The sequence below is a fragment of the Capsicum annuum genome, chromosome 11 (genome assembly GCF_002878395.1).
Source record: "Capsicum annuum cultivar UCD-10X-F1 chromosome 11, UCD10Xv1.1, whole genome shotgun sequence".
NCBI lineage: Eukaryota > Viridiplantae > Streptophyta > Magnoliopsida > Solanales > Solanaceae > Capsicum > Capsicum annuum.
Genome location: NC_061121.1, coordinates 220,218,725 through 220,225,392, shown reverse-complemented (window position 1 = coordinate 220,225,392; position 6,668 = coordinate 220,218,725). Strand labels below are relative to the sequence as shown.

Here is a 6,668-nt window from a genome sequence, read left to right as displayed (position 1 = left end):
AAATTTTATCATGTCTTTTGCAGATATATTTATATAGATATTTGACAACTTTAATATCTGAACAAACTTCAACATTTATGTGACAATTATATTTGCACAATAGATAGGAATTGTAAGATACAACCCATGAGTTATCTAGCAAATGCTCTCTAATTTTCACAAACTTATCGGTGTTTCTTCTTTTATAAATCGGATAAGCATTTTTGCCTTTTGTTGTATTGTCAGCAAAACTCTTGGGGTACTTAAATTTACACACTCCTTTTTTTCATACATGAATTTATAGGATTCAGGTGACCACAAGGTCCATGTATCATATGGTTAATGACAAGTTTATAAAAGTAAGGATTGACTTTAGGATCAGGTATTTCAGCGAAAAAAATTTTGTCATAAGCCTTAGGTGTGAATAATTTATAGTCATCATTGAGTATAACAAGAAAATGAGCATGAGGTAATCCGCGTTTTTGAAATTCTATAGTGTACATAAAAGCTGCAACCTTTTCAAATATGTTTCTTTTTAATTAGTAAATCTGTTTTCATTTCTTCAACTTTAGCTCTAAATACACAACTAACTAAATCAGGTCGATTTTGAGCTTCATCAGTTGAAAGCATATGTTCTTTTATTTCAGGCCAATAGGGATTACACGTCATAGTTAGAAATATATCAGGCCATCCAAAATATTGCACTAATGCAATAGCATCCATATAACGCCGACACATATCTCTTGGACCACCTGTGAAACTTAATAGAAGAAAACTTTTTTTACCTATCTTAGAAGCCTCTCTTTTGCCGAGTTTTAGGATATCAACAATGCCTTGTAGCACATCAACTCGGAATAAATCTTGATTTAAAGAAGCAAAATCTAACCTCTGAGTTTCTAGCTTTATGAATTCATCAACAGAATATTATTGAAATAGTCTCCCAGAATGTAAAATAATATTTTCCTCATCATCTCTCATTTGAAGTTTATAACAATAGTATTCTCGACACGAAACAGTATTCCTTCTTCGTTTTTTTTTTTGTAGAAATTGAGCTTCCATATCAAGTAGTTCATCAATTGAACACATGTTAGACAAACTTGAAAGTTGATCATTTTTGTAGCAAGCTTTCTTTCTATTTTTTGATTTATGCATTGGTTGTACCATCTTTTGAATACCACAATGCCATCCATTTTGTCCATAAGAAAACAAAAGTGGATATTGCAAAGGATCATAGCAACCATAGTAGTAATTTACTAATTGATTTTTGTTACTTTGAGTATAAATTCGAATATGTGGTGTAAAATTATTATTAGTTGTTTCTTGTTCTATCCATAATGCTGTCACTTTTGATACGCAAGGTAAATTGTACACTCGTTGATCTAACTTTGAGTCACAATTTAATGCAATATAAAAGTTTGATAGTTGTGGAATATGTATTAAGGATTTCAAGAAAACACAATAAAGTTTTATCTTTAGTATATCTATTAACTTCTCAACAACAGATTCTTTGAGTATATCTGATGAAGCCATTCTATTCTGCCTTTTTGTATTAGTATCATAAAAATATAACTGCACATTTTTTGTTGTCCTTTTCGTTAGAGTTTTATCATATTTCACTCCAAGTGAAGTAAATGCGAACATGTTATTATACATTCTAAGGTAAGTACGAAAGTGCTCAGATTCTTCAGTATTTTCTAAATAGAGATTTAATAATTCAACAGATATTTTATATGATGTCAACGTAATTGTACCATTGCCACAACAAAATGCGGGTGATTCATACTCAAATTTTTTGGCAGCACAATATTTACAGTTTGGAACTTTTATTAAAACAGTCAAATTGTTGGGCAATTGTTTAAAGTTTCAGTTGGTTCTTGTTGATTTAGAACCTGTGTATATTAGTTGCAGTAACGTACACCATTAGTGGTAGAAAGCAATCAACAGTAAATGTTGGTAGAAGATTGGAGAGAAGACAAACCTATGTTTGTGGCAGCCAATATCTCTATGTCTGGTTGTTGAGGAGGTGCAGTGGATGTTGACCTAATAAACAAATCATTTTATTAATGTATGTTGAAAGATAGAGAAAGAGAGAGCAAGCTATGGTATTGCATTATTGACATTTACCAAGTTCAAAGACAGAGCAATGGTTAATAAAAACTTTTTCCTTGACAAAGTTAAGCACCATCTCATCATTAGAAGATATATCAATTACTGTTGAAATAAGAACAACTCTTACAATTAGAAAATGGTACATAAGTAGTTTAAAGAAAGCACTTATACATATTAGCTACAGTAACATTCAATATTACTGGTTGGTAGTGATTAGTACCAAAAGTTAGTAGAAAAATGAAGCGCGACAAACCTTTGTCTGCAATAGCTAATGCGCGTGAATCGTATTGTTGATGAGGCGTAGCAGATGTTGAACCTAAAATGTATAAAACATTTTGTTAATATATATATTAAAAAAGAGAAAGTTGTTACTATAATAGGTTATTGTTGACACTTACCAACTTCAAACACGGTGAAATACTCCACAATAGTTTTTCCTTTACTATAGATAGGCTCCACGGCATGAGTGGAGGACATATCAGCTAGTGTAGGAATTACAGAATGTTAAGTATTAGAAAATCGCGTCTAATTATAATCGAAGGAAAAAAGAAACGTTTTTATATTGATGACACAAAAAGAACATAATATTTTTCCCGTTTCTAACCTGTCGTAGCAACAATAGATGGCTCACGTATTGTTAGTGTTGTTTGTGGATGCAATTCAACTCCATTTTGAGAGCATGATGCACTTGCACATTGGCTTCTTGATTCAAGCCTTTTTAATCGTCAGCACGATAAAAATACCTTTTTTTATCAGTTGAAAGTTTTGGATATAGGTGAAGTCTTCTAAAATTGATTTTAGAAGTAGTTTCCACTGAGTATTGGCGCTTCTGGTGTTGTAAGCGAGAAATGGTGTCCTTCTTTTTATTTGTTGACATCTATAAACAATATAGCACGTAATGAATATGAAATTCATAGTTACCATCTCAGTTGTACATAAAATATGATTTTTGATCCACCAAGTAGTGAAGAAACTCATAATTATATTGTTTATTCATATCAATTGTGGAAGAAGCAATACTCTCCTTCTCATCAATTTAATAGACAAAACTCACTCTTAATCTAATTTTTTTTCAATAATGCTAAACATAGGAAGACTGTATGTAACTAATGGACTAATATTAGTCTTCAGCAAACAATACCCTCAATCAAAATCTCAAACTCGCAAGCATATGACTAACTAAAGTAGAATAATAAACCCAGTGTAATTTCATAAGTGGGGTATGGAGACCTTACCCCTACCCTCATAGAGATAGAGAGATTACTTACAACAGTCCCTCGATTTAGAACATGACTAATTAAACTACAACAATAATATACTCAGTGTAATCCTAGATACATATCTTACCCCTATTTCTTAGAGTTAGAGAGGTTGTTTTCCATAGATCCTCTACCTAAAGCATAACTAACTAAAGTCTCTCTATATATATTACAGGTAGTCAAGAAAGTTGGCCATAATTTTATAATATCTCACAACTCAAATTCAACATCAATTGAATGGGAAAGGAGGAGGTACATAAAAGCAGAAGCTAAACTGCTTAATTGTTTGTCATTGATAATATGGTTTTCGGCTATAACACTGTCTACAAGTTTGTCATTGATAATCTGGTTTTCGGCTATAATAGTGTCCACAACAGTTGGATCTATATAAATGATGAACCCAGAACCTCTAGGTCTACGTGTATGCCTATCTTTCATAATCACCTAGTCTACTATCTCTCCATACCTCTCAAAGTACTTCACAAATTGTTCTCTACCAAAAAAAAATTAGTAGTAATACATTAAAACAATGAAGAAGAAGACCAAAGTAACAACTTTGTTTAAACAAAATGAAAGATTAAGGATGTTGTTTTCAGTCAATTTGATTAGAATTAACACAACAGCTGAAGCATCTGATGTACTGCTATAGAGAATATTATTTTGATTAATTTTGAGAGGCGTTGTTGTTGTAATCACCAAGTTAAATATAGAAAATTGTGGTAACTATACAAAACTCAAAGAGATTTACACAGAATTAGTATTTTTGGCTCATCAATGGTTAATGCTCCATTGACTCAAGCTCACCAAGTAGACAAATAAAGAAGGATAAAACTTGAAAAGTTTTATTTCTGAAGGAAAAATATAATGTACAAGTCTTTGTTCTCTCTTACTACTACTATTTATAGACTAATATGAAGCACCAAAATATTTATTATCTGGAACCTTCTAGATCATTCCTTGATAGTTGGGCTCAACTAACTACTATCCCTTCTGACCGACTCAACTAACAACTTTCAGTCTTTCACCTAACTAGCTACAATGAATGCATAGTAGTAACTAATTCTGCTATGGTATAAACTGTTTTAGTGAAATAGTGGAAACTATACAATGAGAAATTGATTACAGCCTAACACAATGTAAACTAACAATTTGAACAGATTTAGTCTTAGAAAAGGCAATGTACTTGTTTTTTGTTTGTTCATGAACGTGAGTTATTTTTTATTTGGAATGAATTAGAAATCATTGAAAGACTAGGAGGGAGTGGAGGGTCCTTTGGAAACAACGCTCTACCTCCACAAAGTAGAAGTAAAGTCTGCGTGCATGCTGCCCTTCGAAGACCCCACTTATGAATTCAACTTGGTATGTTGTTGAAACAACTAAGGGGCTGTTTGCGTAAACATACAAGATAATCAAGTGCTTTTTATATTATTAAAGCATGAACACCAAAGTTGTTATAAGCCAAAAAACACTAATAACCATTTTGTTTATATGCAATTCTGAATTATCTATATGCAACTGCAATTCACTTAATTTATCCCAACAATACGATAATTTCAAGAATGCAGGTGCATTAAGAATACACTCTTCGAATTAGCTTTGGAGAGTCAGATATATTCCCCATTGCAGAACGCATCTTCAGCTTCGAATTTCTAATATTATTTAAAGTTGTTGAAATAAGTAAACCATGAAATTACTCTAGCACTGCATAACCAACATGCAGACACAAATTTTAACTGTTTTACAGGATTGCACATTGATGCATATTGAACCAAATTTACAGTCAAAAATTGTAAATTTTAATTTTGAAATTTCAAATGCAGCTTACTCACTGTTCTTTTTGGTGCAAATCAAAATTCAGCACACAATTAAAGAGTAATTCAACAATTTCCAATTAATTAAAAAAATAAAGCATACCCACAATTTATATTGATCCACTTATTTAATCAATCAAATAAATAAGTATTTAACTATCGGAGAAGAGAAGTTGGTATAGGCATATCATCAAACAGTTTGTAGGCAGCATCCAATGGTGATATTGAAACGAAAAATTTCTCCAAGAATAGATATCCACCAAAGAAACTTGTGTATAATACAGAATACAGAATCTCAGAACAACTTACTTTTTACTTTACTGAGAAAAATTCAAATATGACCCAAACAAAACATAGAAAGTTAACACAGTTGAGAGAGTTTTTTGAAAATTTTTCTCTTAAACACACAGAAATAGAAGACTCATAAAAACCAAGAAACCTGACATTAAATTAGTTGAAATTGAACTCGAAGCACCAAGAAATGAACAACTTACAGGATTTTGAAAAGCCGCTGACTTTGATTGATTTAGTTTTTTCAGTTGTGGTTTTATCTGAACGACAGAATTAGCTTGAATAGAGTAAACTGAAGCTTAAATATAGCTAACCAAAACCCAGTTGCAGTTTTTGGAGATAAGCAAAGTAAATGGATATGGAAAAGAAAAGAAGGAAAAATCATACGTGTTGTTAAGAGGGACTGCGTATTTTGGATGAGACAACACTTCTAGCAAAAAGACTAAATTGCCCTTGGAAGCAGGCATGACGACCATCACCTGCTTCCAAGGCTCTTCTATATTATAGAATATATATGTGTATGTGTGGAATGGCGATTGATTGGATATTTCATATATATGCAGTTGCAAATATTTCATTTGTTAAGGTGACTGCTATTCCTAAGCCTCACTGTGATAAACCCCAGGACTGTGCTGAAGTTTGTGACCATGACTTAGCCCTTTGTATTTTTTATATATGTGTATGTACTAGTTTAGGTTTACGCGTTTTACGCGTGTATCTCACTTCAATGAGATAAAAAACTACATTAAATAGGATATTTGTTTAAATAATAAAGATGAATATAATAATTAAATTTAATATCTTTTGAGTATGTAAAGATGAAGAATTTATTTATTAAACCTAATCTTTACCAAAAATATTTTTAAAAGTCGATCAACATTCATCTACCATTTGTAAATTGCAACAAAATAATATAATGATAGAGACATCAAAATAATACAATTAAACCTAACCTTTACACAAAAAATTCTTCAAAGTCAATCGACATTTATCTACGACATGTAAACTATAAAAAAATATAATAGTAATCACAAACCTTCGAGTTTGATCCAACTAATTTTGTTTGGGCAAAAATTTTGATCCTAAAGAATGATTTTGAATTCATGATAACAAAGAAGATATATATATACACACACATGTTGAATTCTATTATGCTGACAAAAACAGTGAAGAAGTTAAGGGTTAGAAAGTCAAGCATCCACCATCTAGACATGCAATC

General features: G+C 31.4%; 1 long non-coding RNA gene across 1 annotated transcript; it reads right to left on the bottom strand.

The window, feature by feature from the left end:
- Positions 1–1,826: 1,826 nt before the first annotated feature.
- On the bottom strand, positions 1,827–5,968 carry LOC124888565. Its single transcript, XR_007047028.1, has 4 exons — positions 5,653–5,968; positions 2,487–2,570; positions 2,342–2,404; positions 1,827–2,019 (listed from the first exon to the last, which is right to left on the bottom strand). It is a non-coding gene; the product is annotated as an uncharacterized LOC124888565 (long non-coding RNA).
- Between the last annotated feature and the right edge of the window lie 700 nt (positions 5,969–6,668).